This window comes from Pangasianodon hypophthalmus, chromosome 15 (assembly GCF_027358585.1).
Source record: "Pangasianodon hypophthalmus isolate fPanHyp1 chromosome 15, fPanHyp1.pri, whole genome shotgun sequence".
Taxonomy (NCBI): Eukaryota; Metazoa; Chordata; class Actinopteri; order Siluriformes; family Pangasiidae; genus Pangasianodon; species Pangasianodon hypophthalmus.
Genome location: NC_069724.1, coordinates 14,986,673 through 15,003,281, shown reverse-complemented (window position 1 = coordinate 15,003,281; position 16,609 = coordinate 14,986,673). Strand labels below are relative to the sequence as shown.

General features: G+C 37.7%; 1 protein-coding gene across 2 annotated transcripts in view; it reads left to right on the top strand.

Annotated features, from left to right (window-relative positions):
- LOC113535751 (uncharacterized) overlaps positions 1-8,454 on the top strand; it is a 33,437-nt gene extending 24,983 nt beyond the window's left edge. Inside the window, exons 10-14 of one of the 2 annotated variants that reach the window (XM_053240376.1) lie at positions 110-232; positions 317-474; positions 4,313-4,473; positions 5,063-5,182; positions 5,844-8,454. The gene's annotated coding sequence lies outside the window, so the exon portion shown is untranslated. Of the gene's footprint in view, positions 1-109; positions 233-316; positions 4,474-5,062; positions 5,183-5,843 lie in introns of both variants that reach the window. The other variant, XM_053240375.1, reaches the window with a different exon arrangement.
- Positions 8,455-16,609: the final 8,155 nt, after the last annotated feature.

Sequence of the window (16,609 nt, the reverse complement as noted above, 5' to 3'; positions counted from 1 at the left end):
TGCCTTGGCATTTAAATAGGAACACTATTTATAGGAAGTTACTTGCGTAACTGGTTTGTTTTTCAAGAATTTAACTAGGAAGTAATAGAAGATTGTTGTTGTTACATAGGTCATCAAGAGAGAATGGACCTAGTTGCAAGTTTCCCCCTCACAGGGTGGAATTACCTTTCAATTCCATTACCCAAATGGCTCTCGGACATGCAGAGGTTTTCAGCTGCAAAGCCACATACAAGTACCAGCCAGTTTTTTAATCTACATTATTATTGTTGTAAATTTTATGATTTAGAAAAGTTTTTAACTGGTAACTGTTCCCTAGCATCTTATATGCTATGCTGGAGTTGAACGCTCTGCAACGGAGTCTCTCTGCCTGAGATTGTATAATCCTGATTTGACCATAACAGACTCATCAGCGGGGACCATTGGGGACTACATCACCCAGTCAACAACTTTGGTCAGTGGGTTGAAGTTGAAGAGGTAATTTCTAAATTTTCTCCTTTTTGATTGAAAACTAATTGCACTCTGTGAATATTTAACCTTAACCTTAAAATTAGCTGACACCCACACCACTAATCAATTTGTGATTGATTTAGACATGTTGAAGTTTGTCAGCAACATCCCTTTGTGGACTTGTATAATTTACATAGCAGACAAAAGAGAAGGATAGAGAAAATTTGCTTTTTTGTATCAATACAAGGAGGTGGTCCTTGGAGGATTACAAGATGAGCACAAGCTTTAACAGAATTGATTTTAATTACATAGCATGTCAAAATGAGCAAAGCGGCATAAACATATATATATTGTTCATAATGTTCAAAAAGGTTTCTCAAATTTTGTTTAGCGCAGATGGGTAATATTGTTTCCCGCACTAGTCTCATAGGTTCTAATATATTTACCCAGCTCTCACACTCACTCACACTCTCTCTCTCTCTCTCTCTCTTACTCTCTCTCTCTAACACCCACACACACACACACACACACACACACACACACACACACACACACATTGGGAGATATCGTCAGGGGTGCCTTGGTCAAAAAATGTTTGAACCACTGCTTTAGAGTAAGCCATTGCTTTCATTTCATCTTAAAGAGTTGCCTCTACCTGCATGGTTCTATTCACCTCTACGGTTGCCTCTACCACCATGCCTTACAGGGATGGCTCCTCTTCCTTTGGCAAAATATTGTATTTTTATTATAAATCTTTCCAATAACAGCCTTCTATTTTATTTAAAAACAAAAAATCCGGGGGGGGCCTGTGTGACCTGTGTGTTCACCGTTACATCAGCATCCCCCTAGCGCAGCATCCAGTGATACTCGCTAACCTTTTCATTTATTATTAACATAGTAACCAGAATTAAATGCTTACCCCCACCACTCCTTGTGTTTGATTGATAGGAGTGGCAAATTTTGACTAGCCTTTGACCCCTTCCCTTTTGCGCAGTGTAGTCCTTTATGAAGCCAGAAACTCAAGCATGTGTAGTAGTTTAAGGCTTATATCTCTGGCTTGATGCCAGCTGAACTGTGAGCATAGCTGTCAACTTTTCTACAAATACATGAGAGAGCCTGAGTGTGATTCCCCTTTTTAAGATGCTGATAATATAGCTTTATCACCTTACAGGGATGGCTTCCCTTCCTTTGGCAAAATATTGTATTTTTATTATAAAGATTTCCAATAGCATACTTCTTTTTTTATTTAAGGCATTAACATATTTTTGTTAATTATTGACCATAATTAATGTTATTAATTACACCTATATTTACCCTGTGATGATAAACCCATTTTCCACATTATGTTTCCTAAGTTAGTAGCACATAACACCAGCAAATATAACACATTGAAAATCTGCAACCCTTGACTACGTGAAGTGTTTATTCTATTTAGAGAACTGCTGCACAATTAGAGAATTACATGGAATTAATTATTTTTAGCATACCTAGTGCTAACCATATTTGTCATATTTCAAGAGATACAAGTTGATAGTATTTTTAGAAGGAAAGTGAAAAAATGGTTGTTTTATCATTGATGTTTTGAAGTTTGTGTGGTGAGTTTCTGAACTTGATATTGATTGCACTCCATTTATGATTTGTTCATCCATTTTTTAAAATACCGAGGACCACAATGGAAATAAGCCGATGGCTTTTTTGTGTATTTTAAAAAGCCATCGGCTTATTGTGACATGAGTATGAATTAGTCTTTTTGGACTTTTTTGTATTATGTCTTAAATTTTGTCAAATAAAACAAACAAACAAAAAAAGACACGTTACTTGGTTATATCTATAATTACATAGTTATATGAGCTCGGATAACATTGCTGTGATTACTTGGTTTTCCAGCCATGACTGGTTTTCCAGCCATTACTTGCTGAGTCTGAGGGAGCCTGGCCCCATGTCCAACTGTGTAAATGTGGTGAGGGCCAGTGTTCTGGAGACCACTTTAAGGACCTTCAGGAGCTGCCTTTAATCCCTGCAGACAGTTGGACATTGTATTTGTAATGTAGAGATTACACCGTTACCAGCAGGGGGTGGATGCAGTTGATGATGGGAAGGTGCAGTTGATGATGGTGGTCCTCCCCGGGAATTTCTCATGAAAGCAGTTCTGGAGTCATGGTATTTTGTGGGGCCGCAGAACTGCAAGAGCCTTGCTCTTGATTCTCTTGGTATGTACATCTGTTGTGTAATATAGTAGGGAGCAAGTTGTATAATTTAGTGAAAAAAAATTTATTTGCAACAAGGTTTCCCAAATTTCAGAAATATGTAAAGGTGTAAAATTCCATGGGAATTAACAGGAATAAAATGGAAATTTAGGAAGTATTTACTCAGGCTGTATGTACCATGTTGTATGCAGAGAGAAACACAAACCTTTTAGAAGCAAATCAGAAGAAATTCATCCTAATAGTAAATAAAAATTAGTTATATGACCTGAAGTTTCATTAAATTAGTTGACTATGTTGGGTTGCATGCAGAGGGTTGTAATTTTACTGCCTTCCCATTAAATGGGATGCTAAAAGTCTGTCAGTGAAGCCACTCTGCTCATCTGGATAACCAAGAACAGACCCCTTTTTCTTTGAATGGTGAGTCATCTGTATCTAAGAATCTTTCATACATATCATAATTTTACTTTCATATTTGAGGTCACTGGTAAATTACTGACAACCCAAAGTGGTTGTCAAAAAATACAATATCACAAATATTACAATATTACAATATTATTACAATATTATTACAATATTACAAATATGTTTTTCCACGTATACCAGCTTCTATGCATGCACTATCCAGTTGATCTGCTATGGAGTCCTAGTTTACCATGGTGACCACTTTGGGAAGTGTTCAATATTAATTGAAAATGTAACATTTCGACTCAAGATGCTGTAAATGATAATTTTACTAAACATAATTACATCACAATTATTTTCTCGGAATATGTTTACTTTGTAGCAAGTACTTTCTGTTACAGTTCAGAAAAGAAGAGTACCCAAATGCAGGACAAATGCAGAAATTAACAAAAGTAAACTTTAATAAAACTGACAGGTGGAGTAGACAAAGGCACTATCCAGTTGGGGGAATCCAGCTGGGAAATCCAGAAACAAACAGGTGAAATCTAAACAAAGTCAAACAAAACAAATTCTAAGAGTAACCAAACAAAAGAAAGAAAGAAAAAAAAAGGAAAGAATGACACGAGGAACACTGGCAATGGATCACAGGGTACAAACGCAGGATTAACAGACAAATTGACATAATCAGTGAGGAAAGGCTGGCCAATAAATAGACAGAACTGATAGGATAACGAAACACAGGTGAGTACAAAATTGGAGTGGCATAGAACTCGCACAAAGACAGACGGGGGAGACACAGACAGGGAAGCAAAGGAGACACAGGAAAAGGGAAAACAGAAACACATGGAAAGAGCAAAGGAAAAAAAGGGACATGGCAGAGACCATGACACTTTCGCTGTTGCTGCGAACTTAAGTGTTACAGATTCTTTTAAAACTACCATCATTATATAGACTTTCTCTGGATGCTGGCAATTGCCTGTACATGAGATTGTAGATATGGAGTGCACAGCATGAATGCAGGGTTGCAGTAAAACTAAATTTCAATGTAAATGTAAATAAAACTAAGTTTCAATGTATTTCAAACAAATCATGCTGCAATACCTAGTATTGCCGTTATTACAAGTAATTCCTTCCAAAATAAGTTCACTATAATAAGATATGATTTTTTTTTTTTTTTGATACTGGGGGAGAATTTCCCAAAAGTTTACAACTCTAATTGCAAGACTGATAAAAATGTCTCATGTCAATTATTACAGGCTTGTCCAGGGGAACTTATAAGATGATGAAATCTGTCTGCCTTGTCCATGGGACCCGGTGTGCTGTCCAGATGGCTGTTTGCACAGGTGTCAGGGCTCTCTGCTCCCTCAGTGGACATAACGAAGGTTGACGACACAGAGCTGTGTGATCAACTGGACAGGTAAGTTTTATATCTGCCCCCTTTGTTGTATCATTTTGATACCAAAGGTAGAATCTGTAATGTCGTTAAAACAGCAACCTCTAGGCCAAAGAGCCCTCTTGGTATTGTGCTTTGTTTACGTATTTTGTTTTGGTCTGATGAGTGGGTATAGATGAGTGGTTGCTATTTATGGCCATACCAGACAGCTCTGGAAAAAAATCATAGTACAATAAGTTACTACCCACTAAAATCAAACTTGCACATCGAAAAAAAAATAATGTGAAATAAAGTGCTTTACCAATAGGGGCAATAGGGCTATTTTGCCTACAGGTCAATGTTTGACTGCATTAAAGAGTTTACGTTCAATCAACACTGACAGATATTTTTGACTGTACTGTACTGTACTGTAGTGCTTTTACACTGAACCAAAGTTTAAGGTTAGTATAATTTAAATGTTTTTTTTTTTTACTGGCGTTCAAATCCAACTCAAGTTTTGTAGTGAATCTGGCATTATGTAGCTATTTTGCAAAGAAGAGTCACAGTTCACATTGACTGAAACAACAGCTTAATCTTCAACAGAACCTCTTGTCTTGCCAACCTCAACTTCTAGATCCAAAGTGCAGAGACCATTGAAGAGGCCCGCACAGCCATGGTGGAGGCATCAAACAGACCTGGTCCAGGCCGCCCTAACCTTTTATGTGGAGGGACGGTTGGAGATGCTCCTGAAACAGTAAGATTGTTCAAACTTGATCACCCCTTCTGTATGAACACATAAATTAAAAGTAAAAACAACATAAAGTGTCTTAGTAAGGTGTTGGGCCACCACGTGCTACCAGAACAGCTTCACTCTGCTTTGGTATTGATTCTACAAGTCTCTGGAACTCTATTGGAGGGATAGAACACCATTCTTCCAAAAGATATTCCCTCATTTGGTGTTTTGATATTGGTGGTGGAGAGCCCTGTCTAACCCGTTGCTCCAAAATCTCACATTGGTGTTGAATTAGGTTGAGATCTGATGACTGTCAAGGCCAGAGCATATGATTCACATCATTCTCATCAAACCATTCAGTGATCCCTCATGCCCTATAGATGCCATTGTCATCCTGGAAGAGACCACTCCCATCATGATAGAAATGCTAAAAGAACAACTTTCTATTTATTTGCAGTGACCCCTCCAAGTGTTCCCTCTAAGGGACAAGTAGACCCAAACTATACCAGCAAAATGCCCTCCCACACCATAACAGGATCACCAGCCTGTAGGGGTTAAGGGTTCAGGTTTTTCCTTTAATTTGTCACCTGTCTGTACATTTCTTTTGCATGCCAAATATTGATGCAACCCTACTGATAATAGAAGATGTTTGAATCTGAGAACATATGTCCTTATCTTAAAGGCTGAAGGAAGGACTAGGAGTGTTGGGGTTATTAATGGCCTAGAAGTGCACTCTGCACTTATGGAGGACCTCTTCTGTGGTAGAGCCTTTATGACCAGGAGCCTTGTTGGCTGCCTCCTCTTCTCAGTGGAGTACTCCCCAAGAAGAAGCAGTAGGAGGGCTTTGGAGGAGGTAGCAGTTGATGGGACTGGCTGATCGTGGTAGAAGTTGAGTTCATATAATTATATATAACAACAAAATATATTTATATGTATAAGTTACACAACTAAGCCAATGATTAGGGATTGCTTGATACCACCTTTTAATTGCCCACACCACAACCTTGAGTATCTACTGATACCAATCCGACAGTCTTCCACAAACAACTATGCTGTTATTTATATGGATGCACTTTGCAAGATGGCCGTCTAAAAAAACATCATGCTGAAACTGTGAAACAAATACTCTATTCCCATAAAGGAAGAAGAGGGTAGCCCACTGCATGACTACATGACTCAGTTTTTATCATATGTAAAAAAACATTATCAGCCGGCATGCTCTCTAAACATTGGTATCGGCCAGTGAAAAACCATTAATAGCCACTGGACTAGGAGTAAATGCTCATAATATACAATGTGACTGTGTAATTAATGACTGTGCAAATGTGTAGTAACTTTACAAATGTAACTTTACAAATGTAAAGTTACAATTGTAAGTGTTAATGATTTGAAATATGAATTTTATGAAAATAAATGAATATCACCAGTACATTCTTTAGATAATTGTATATATGTTATATAACGCAGATGTGTTTGTCTTGTTGTTTAAGAATCTGTTACTTTGGTTTATATGTTACAGATGGAGATGCAGAGGTCCAGGAAGATGGTGGGGACCTCATCGAAGTGACCTTGGAGGATGTGCTGGTGTTTGCTTCAGGGGCATCTGCCATACCTGCCTTTGGTTTTAGGGAGATTCCAACAATCTCTATAATGACCTGAATGGCATCAGGCGGATGTTCCCAGAAGCAAACACCTGCACCATCACTTTGAAACTGTCCCTAAGTCATGATTATGGAAAATTATATGATTTCGGGGATCATTCAGTCCCCAATGTTTGGGGTAGCTTAATGAATTTGCTGTATATTCAATTGGCTCTCAACATTTTGAACCAATTTTGAACAAACATCAATTGATTATACAACTGATTACAGTTGTATAATCAATTTGATGTTTGTTCAAAATTGGTTCAAAATGTTATTGAATGAGGTCTTTAAACATTTAAATGATGACCTAAACCTTGACTGTCTGTTATTCTTCCTACCAAAGAAAATTTTCAGTCTAACATGATATTTAATTTAACTCTGTATACATGATTTTATGGTCAGAGTTTTATAGGATATAACTGCAGTGGTGAAAGTAGATTTGACATCTAACTGGTGATGTCAGTCTGTTCGCTAGCAACAAAATTCCAGTGAAACTGTCTATACACACAACAACACAGACTGAAGAACATGGACTTTAACAATATTTTTCCATCATTCAAGGAATATTGTTTTTAATGTCACTTTCACATTTCTGGTACAAGCTGGACTAACTCACAGGATTTAAAGATTTAGTATAGCATATAGTTAAATTAAAAAGAAAATTAAAAAGATATTAACAGTTGGTGGCAGTAATGCTCCGGGGTATAATTATTCACAATTAAAAAAGATGTCATCAGCGAAGCCCACACGCTCTTCTCTTCCCAGTCTGCAAATGGATTTCTGTCGGGAAGCTGTGCAGGTAAAATCATAACCACAAACATTTGGAGAGCCAAATCGATTGCATCTACGTTGCATGATGCCTTCAATCTCTGTACGTAAAGGTTTCTCCTTCAATTTTCTGTACCTATAATCTGTCATCAGTAATCCAGTTCTCTCAAGATGGGTGTAGGCCCTGTGGAAGATGATGCCAAGCAGTGTAGCAAAGTATGCTATAAAGTGTAGCAAGTTTAATAATTAAACTTGTATTTTAACTACATTTTGCAGTAGCTTACAAATATTGAGCAATATTTCCATAGTGATTCAAGTAGTTCAATATTTGAACTACTTTTTTGTGATTTTTTGTGATTTTTTTGTGTAGTTAACTACTGAAACTACAACCAAATTTGGGATATAAAAGGAAGGGAATGATTTTTAATTCCAGCCCCATCATCCAGACCGCTGTGAAAGCATGGGCAATGCATTCTTCACGTAGCCACCACCACACACTTAAGTAAATCTGCTGTGTGCAATACCCTCACCTGGACTCTAGTTTACTCTAGTATACAAACCCAAAGCTGACATTCCTTGCACTTTTCCATAGTTGGGTATTAGTTTTTTGGTTTATGTTTATCCCAATAGTATGCTATAACCTGTGGACAAGTGGACAATTTGTGTGTGGCATTTTTGCTGGCAAATGACTTTTTTATTACGTTTTGTTATAATTTCATATCATATGTACATTGTCAATTTGATCTTTTTTCTTTTTTTTTTTTTTAAAGTACATCTACCTTTTCTAAGTAGCTTTAGTTAACCAAACTATATTTCTCCATAGGGTAGCTTTGCCAGGAGCCAGGATTGTTTGCTCTTTTGTTTGCTTGCTTGAACTGTATAAATAAACCAGAAAAATGCATAGACCATGTTTGGACAATAGACTTCTTTTGCTTGTGTATATTACATGCTCGTGGTGCATATGATTATGATTTTGAATTAGATTTTTGACAAATAGCCATTATAGACTCTTTGGCTATGTTATAATATATTATGATGTAGGCCCAGGCCACAATAATGCTGACATTTTCTGACCATTTAAACCAGATTAGGAAATGGACAAATATTTTGTTTTTGGGAGATGATGAAAATATTTTATACTGTGTCTTTTCTTTTTGCCATCAAAGTTTTTATTAATTTTTCATTTCAATCAGTCATTATACATACATATGACTCATGAATGTCTTATGTTAGCGCTTACATCTGATATGAGTCAACTTTTTATTCAATTATTTTGAAATACTAGGGTTATGGAAACTGAGTTATGGAAATCACATCTCTATACAAAACTGCATAGTTTTTGCCTTAAAATACATAGTATATAAAAAAAGCTGAGGCTCTTGTGGTTCCAATAACCACAATTTCATTTGGTCATAATTATTTTTTGCTAAAAGATTGCCAATTCCAAGCCTTAACCTATTTATCCCCTTTCCATGTAAGCTAGCATGGCAATGTGACCTCTGCTATCAATATACTTCTGCTATCAATATTATATAAGCCAACTTTTTATTCAATTATTTTGAAATTTTAACTCTATTATTACAACTAAGCCTGCTAATGAAAGGCAAAGTAACTCTAATGACATAGAGGCTAGCTTGCTATAACCAAATCAACCAGGTACATTGCTGGGTTATTTGGTGATAACTGGAAAAACAAAGTTACTGCAGATGACACATTGTAGATGTCAAGTAGCTTCTCCCGTGGCCCATTCTCTGAGGAGAGGGGTGATGATGCTTCTTCTCTAAAGTCATTGGTCATGGCATCAGTTCACCTCAAGGTAAGCAACAATCGACATGATTGGCTGCTTAGTTGACAAATCAACCAGGTGGGTCAGCTTTCACACCCCATAATATAACTGTTATGAACTTTTCAATGTGGAGCGAGGCTCGCCCATGATTCCAAAAAGCAAGGCTGCTTTAAAGTGCATCATTCTGCGCTTTAATGTACAGGGTGGTTTTCTCAAGAAACCACCCTGTCCCAAAGTCACTAGCTAATCACAACCCAAAAATGGGTTGAGTTCAGGTTTTTTAATCACATGTTTGATAACTGCTAGTTTAAAAGATTTAGGAACATAGCCATAGCTTCTTAGAAGAATTGATTATTTTTAGAAGAGGTTCGAATGCTTCTGGAATTATCTGTTTGAAGAAACAGGTAGGTAAGGTATCTAGTTGATGATTTTGATGAGGAAATTAGTCCTAAAGCAGTCCTAATGCCTAAAAAGCAATTGTAGTCCTAAGCCATCATAGCAAAACTGTTCATATCAATTTAAGTTCAAAGCCAGCTTCACTGTTTCTAAGTGGTACCATCCACAATAATCTCATGTAACTTTAGGCTGTCTGTGTGGGGCCAACCTCAACAGCAGTGAGTGGTTTCCAAGTGATGAGAAATACAACCAGAAGTAGGGCATCAGGATGGATCAGGCAGGTCTGGAGAGCTGAAGGGGTCAGGATCACTGGCATCTCAGGGGTAGCATGTGTAGAAAAGCGAGAGAGAGGGAGGGAAAGAGAGAGAGAGATTGTTAGGTATGCTAATTGTCACATAATGGTTAAAGACTATGTACTCTGTGTGCAGAGTGCAAGCAGGGACTCTGGCAAGACAGCATAACTAAAAGGGAGTACACACAATAAAACACAATAAAAAGAAAGCTCTGCCCCTTGTTGTAGCCTTCACTATTCAAGGTAGCATCAAGTAACCTAACCGGAGTAGGACTAACTGGAGCTTGTTTATGCACCTACTGGAACATCCAGGCAGTAAGGCATGTTTATGCAATAATCCAACCTAGAGGTAATAAAAGCATGAACTAGTATTTCTGCATCGTGTAGTGACATTAAATTTCTTATCTTAGCAATATTTCTGAGATGAAAGAAGGCTATCCTAGTAATATTATCTACATGCGTTTCAGATGAAAGACTGGAGTCAATAATCACACAAAGATCTTTTAGTGCTGCACATGATGAAACAGAAATGCCATCCAGAGATGCTATCTGGTTTCTGCAATCAGAAACCATACTTCTAGCTGCATTTGTTCCTACTTCTGTCTTGTCAGAATTAAGTACAAGGAAGTTAATAAGCAGCCAGTGTTTACACATTACACATTCCTCAACTTTATTAAGCTGGGGTCTCTCATCTGGCTTCCCTGAAAGGGGAGTAAATCATTCTAATCGCTGATCTGGATGGCATTCTGTGTGTCATCAGCATAACAGTGGAAGCTACTTCCATGTTTATGAATAATTTTACCCAGCGATAGCAATATATAAAGAAAAAAGGGCCTAAAACAGAACCGTGTGGAACACCAAACTTTACTTTAGTATGAGAAGACATCTACAAGTTTGATAACAATCAGTCAAATAAGACCTGAGCCAGGAGAGGACCGTTCCCTTAACACCAACAACATTTTCTAGTCTATCAAGTAATGTAAAGTATGTAATGTAAAGAAAAGTAATGTACTGCTATTTGTACTGGTTTGATAAAGGGGAGGTTTGATATTGGCCTATAGTTGGACAACTGACAGGGGTCGAGGTCGGGTTTTTTAATCACAGGTTTGATAACTGCCAGTTTAAAAGATTTAGGAACATAGCCATAGCTAAAGGAAGAATTGATTATTTTTAGAAGAGGTTCGATTGCTTCTGTAATTATCTGTTTGAAGAAACATGTAGGTAAGGTATCTAGTATACAAGTTGATGATTTTGATGAGGAAATTAGTGAAATGAGTTTGGTCTCTCGAAGGGGAAATCGTTCTAATTGTTCTTCTGTTATGATTATATTATTATCTACAGAGTTATCAAATTGTCTGATTTTAAATTTATAGTCTAAATTTTTTTGCCAGATATTTTCAATTATGTCATTAAAAAAATTCATGAAGTCATCTCTGCAACATATTGATGGTGTGCAGGAACTTGTTACTGTGGTGGTCTTATTCAGTAGTTATTTTTAACTACTGAAATACTGTAGTTATTTTTGCTACAGTATTAAATAAGAATCTAGGATTGTTTTTGGTATCTTCTATTAGGGTGGAGAGCCTAGGGCATTGATCTAGCAGCTCTAAGAGCTTTTTTATAGCTCAGGAGGCTTCCATGCAGTGAAATACTACCAATTTAGTTTGACGCCATTTACATACATTTTTGAGTGATGGTGCGACAGGAGCGTGTATGATTGTTATACCAGGGTACTATTTTTTTCTCTCTAATTATTTTTTGTTTCAGTGAAGCATGTAGCAGAACATCGACTAAGCATCTAGCATGTAGCAGAACATCGACTAAGCATTTAGTTGCCTGATCAATTTCTGTGGGGTCAGATCAATCATAGTTGATAACTCTGGGAGATTATTGATAAATCTCTGTGCAGTAGCTGACATGAATGTATGTTTGACCTGGTAGCATGGTAAATTGCATATGTTATGACTAAGACACATTTAAAACGAGATGAGGTAATGATCTGAGATAGCTTCAGACTGTGGAAATGTGACTATATTTAAAATGAATGTTTTAAATATAACATTCGCTCAAGAGTGTGGCCACCATTATGACTGTTATGTTCTGATTAACCCATACTGAATCTAGAATGGACACAACCGCTGTTCTCAAAGGGTCTTCTGGATAATCAAAATTAATATTAAAGTTTCCAACAATTAACACTTTGTCTAAAGAAACAACCAGGTTTGAAATGAAGTCAGCAAATTCAAAAAGAAATTCAGAATATGGCCCTGGGGGTCTGTAAAGAATAATTAGTGGAATCAACTGGGTAGACTTATTTTTTTGTGGCTACATATGTACAAGAACTTCAAAAGCATTGAATTTGAGTTTCGTGTGACACCTAGATTATCATTATAAATAACTGCAACACCTCCTTCTCTGCCAGTTAGACGGGGCTGCTGTAACTGTATCCAGGAGGATTAGCTTCATTTAATGCTACCTACTCATTTGGTTTAATCCACGTTTCTGTTAAACACAGTACCTTTCAGATCAAAGGTACTGGCTGTATGATTTAATGATTTAACTTTATGGTAATTAGGTTACTACAGCAAACCTTCTGAGTTTTTCTACATTTTTGTTTAGCTTGGGTCTCATTATAGTGGAACCTGAGTCGTCACTCAGGTTCCACTATAATGAGACCCAAGCTCAGTGCAGCTAGCGGACGGTCAGTTTACCCTGCTTGTAAACTGGCCTTGGCTCTAGATTGTCACCGATTAACTAGGCCTGTTCTGAGACTATGAACTATGCTGCAAGAAATGAGAACAGCACCAACCTTACCCTCAAAACTACTCCAATTAAAGCCAACATTGTTTTCGAAGCACCACCTCTACATCCAGCGGTTCAGTGACCATACTCTTTCTAACCTCTGATTGACAAAGGCATATAGCAATCCCGCAACTCCGGCATTGGAGCCCTCACAGCTCCTACATGAATCTATCATGACTATGACATGACTATCTTTGAAAACCTATGCCTGCCTAATAAACTTGCCTAATAAACCTAAGATTACCTGCAATGCCCAGCACTCTGTCTCCTGGTATATGCACCTAACTAGTGCTGCTGCTAGTGCTGCTAAAGGCCTATCTGATTTCATGTGACTTAAGATAGAGTCTCCTATAACCAGAGCTCTTTCAGGGTTCTTAGTGGGTGCTTCACTGAGGAGAGCAAACCTGTTAGACACGTGAAGTGGAGAGGAGTGGTGCTCCCGTGGGCGAGCCTTAGCATTAGCTTTGGCTTTGCAGTTATGCCGCTGAGCCGTCACCCATTTGCCCCGCTGTGAGGGCTCTAATGCTGGAGTTGGGGGATTGCTAACTCCACCTAAAGCATCCAGAATTTCCCCTACAGAAGCTCTCACTCTCTAGAGGCTGGATGTGCACCTCTAATGCTGCAATCTTCTTAGAGAGCTAACTAATATACACTTAGCACAAATAAAGCTATTACTAATGACTGAGGAACATCCTGCTCTCAACACACTGGAAAATCTGAATGTTTGCCATGTTGAGTGTTTAACATACCTTAGTTGCAGATGCACCTTAGTTGATATTATTTTAGACAGATCCGACATGGATGGCCTCCGCTCACTGTCTTTAGACAAAAACAAAAGTGTTCTTCGAGAAAATGAAAATGTGCCAAATTATTGAAAAAACGGTATAATTTAAATGGCGATGTAAACAATTCGAAAACAGGAACTATGTCACAGCTATTTGATCCATTTTTCTGCCTATTATGCAAAATATTTTGACCCAAATATTACTGAGAACAACAATGTTAACATACCAATTTTAAATAAATTAAATGTCTTAACATTAGACACTTACTAACTGAGCCCCTTGTCTCTCTCTCTTAAGGCTAAAGTTGATTTTGTGGGAGAACAACATTGAAAAACTTACCTTTCCTGATGGCATATGAGAGTCACTTGATGACCTGCTCACCTCAATTAAGTCTGCCTTTGGGATAAATGGCAACATCAGACTTCATTACATGGACCACGATTTTGGCAATGATTTCTTCAATCTGAATTCTATTGCTGCCTTTAAGGATTGGGGGACAGTCAAGGTGATCCATCAGCAAACCAGTCCACCTCTAAACAGTACCACTGAGACTGTATCATCTCATTCCTCTTCATTTGACATCTGTTGCTTCAAACGAGACAATAATCCTGTCATCCCCTGAATCCAGGTAATCACAAATGGAGCAGTGGCCAAAGGACTTACCAATTCCCCGCTTTTCACTTGAGACTGAGCTCCAGCTTGAGAATGGAAATTCTGACTACCATGTGAGCCAAAAAACTTTTACAGTGAGCTCACAAACAAAGTCTTATATACTGAATAGACAAGCGGAGCTAATTTTCAAACACACATTTCAAACACAGGATGTACATTTCTGCCTAGTTGCAGAGGCCTTGATCAAGAAGCACCCTTGTTTGAAAGAACCTGGGTCTTTCAATGGCTGCTAAGGTACATCCTCTTTGTTTCAGTGACTGAAGCATAAAATGGGAAACTACAGGACATAGCTCAATTTGCAGGGGTGCGTAGAGGTATCTGTTAGTTTACAGACACCTCTATGCACCCCTGCAATTTGAGTCACTTGAAGCCACTGAAAGCCAAAGCAGCCATAGATGCTTTCCCTGCAAAAATAAAAGTCAAAAAGCTGAAACGAGCAGAAGCAAACTTTTACCCTTCCTTCCCTGTTGGACAGTCTCCAGATAGTCTTGGGATAAATGGCAGAGACTTGAACTTTTAAGCTTGAGAAAAGGAACAATGAAAGGAACAATGTTAAGGAAAAAATGGCTCTGACATTTGCCTACAGATTGCAGGAAGTGGTGGGCCAGGAGCCCCGGGTCAAGGATTTCAAAGCAAGATGGCCTGCGCTGTACAACTTGAAAGACGTAATAACAAAAGAAGAAAAAAAAAATACAAATGTAACTGTTTTTGACAATTTCTTGGTCATTATATGGGCTTGCTCCCTCTTTAGGGACATGCTTTTGTTTATTTTTGGTTTGAGAAGACATCTGACATCATGCAAATCTTGGATCAGGTACTTCTGTGTCTCTTACATTACTATGGACAGTTTTTCATAAGGAAAAATAAATCTCTCCCAACTAATGCTGTAAACTATACAGGGAACTCTGTTGTAAATCTTTCTGGAGGGTCAAAAATATGGCAGTTTCACCAGAAGTAAGATGACTGAAACATCAGGATTCTAAGAGCCAGGTTATAATAAAAGAGATGGTTTATTGCATGCACAAAGACAGCCTGGGCATGCGATGGTCTAAGTATAAGTTGGGCACAGTCAACATTTATTCTAATGCGTACGTGCAAAGGACACACTCAAGACATATTATAGATAATAACCAAGTCTAATAAGAGGAAAAACATAAGAGAGAAACTTAAGAGAAAAACATAATCAAGGACAAAAACATCATGACCCAAAAAAACAGGAGTGAGCAATTTGGCCCTTCACAGCATGCAAATCTCTTTAGAAAATGGTAATGGTGTTCTTTTGTTTCATTTACACTACTTTAGGATTCCCAGGGAGATGATGCCCAGAGAGAGCTGGAGCAGATCGCCATGGCGGTATTTGTTATTCAGAAGGAGGGGGAAGAAAAGCAAGAACCACTGTATAAGCTTTGAACCTTTGGAGACATCTTTTGTTGTTCAAACTGCAAAAGCAGAACAAAGGTAAGCAATTGGGTGAGCCAGGTTCAGGACATTGAGGACATCCAAGAAGCAGGGCACAGACTGACAGTTCATTCAAACAGACATTTCATTCAAAACTTCCACTTCTTCAGTGACGATGCCAGAAGCTGATGTTGCAGCTTGAACAGCAAAAGTGTCTTCAAAGTTTCAAAGCCTATATGACTCCAAGTCAAATACTGTTATTTATATACGGTTTATATACCGTTATTTATATAAGAATGTATGCAGGTGTATGTAAGAATGTGTCTTTTAGTTATATGGTTGTTTATAAGAACGTCTGGTCGTATGTCAGATTGTGTCTAGTTGTTTGGAAGAATGTCTCAAGTTATATGGTTGTGACAATTGCATGGTTCACCTTAACTGGGCATGGGTAACCACGCTCAACACCACCAAGCTGTTGTAAGATATTTCCAATATCTTAATATTTTACCTTGCTCAGTTTAGGGCGTAAACATGTTCAGTGCAGTTAGAGCACAGAAATTTTAAAATGCAAAAAGGTGATTGTATGTTTGAAGTGAATCATGTTTGAGGTCATTTTTCATCATAAACATGTAAAAAGTCATTTAACAGCAACACACACACACAGCTGCGTTTGAGCCATTGATTGAAAAATGATTTTAAGCCATTGATTGATTTAATTTTTAAAATAAACATGCATGTTTGAAGTCATTCTTCATCATAACTATGTGAAATCATTCATTTAACGTTTACACACACACACACGCACACACACAGCTGCGTATAAGCCATTGATTGAAAAATCACTTTCTAAACCTCCTGGTTCCGTGAAACTCTCTGAATAGCTTTTTAAGCCCTCAGTCGTGTGCA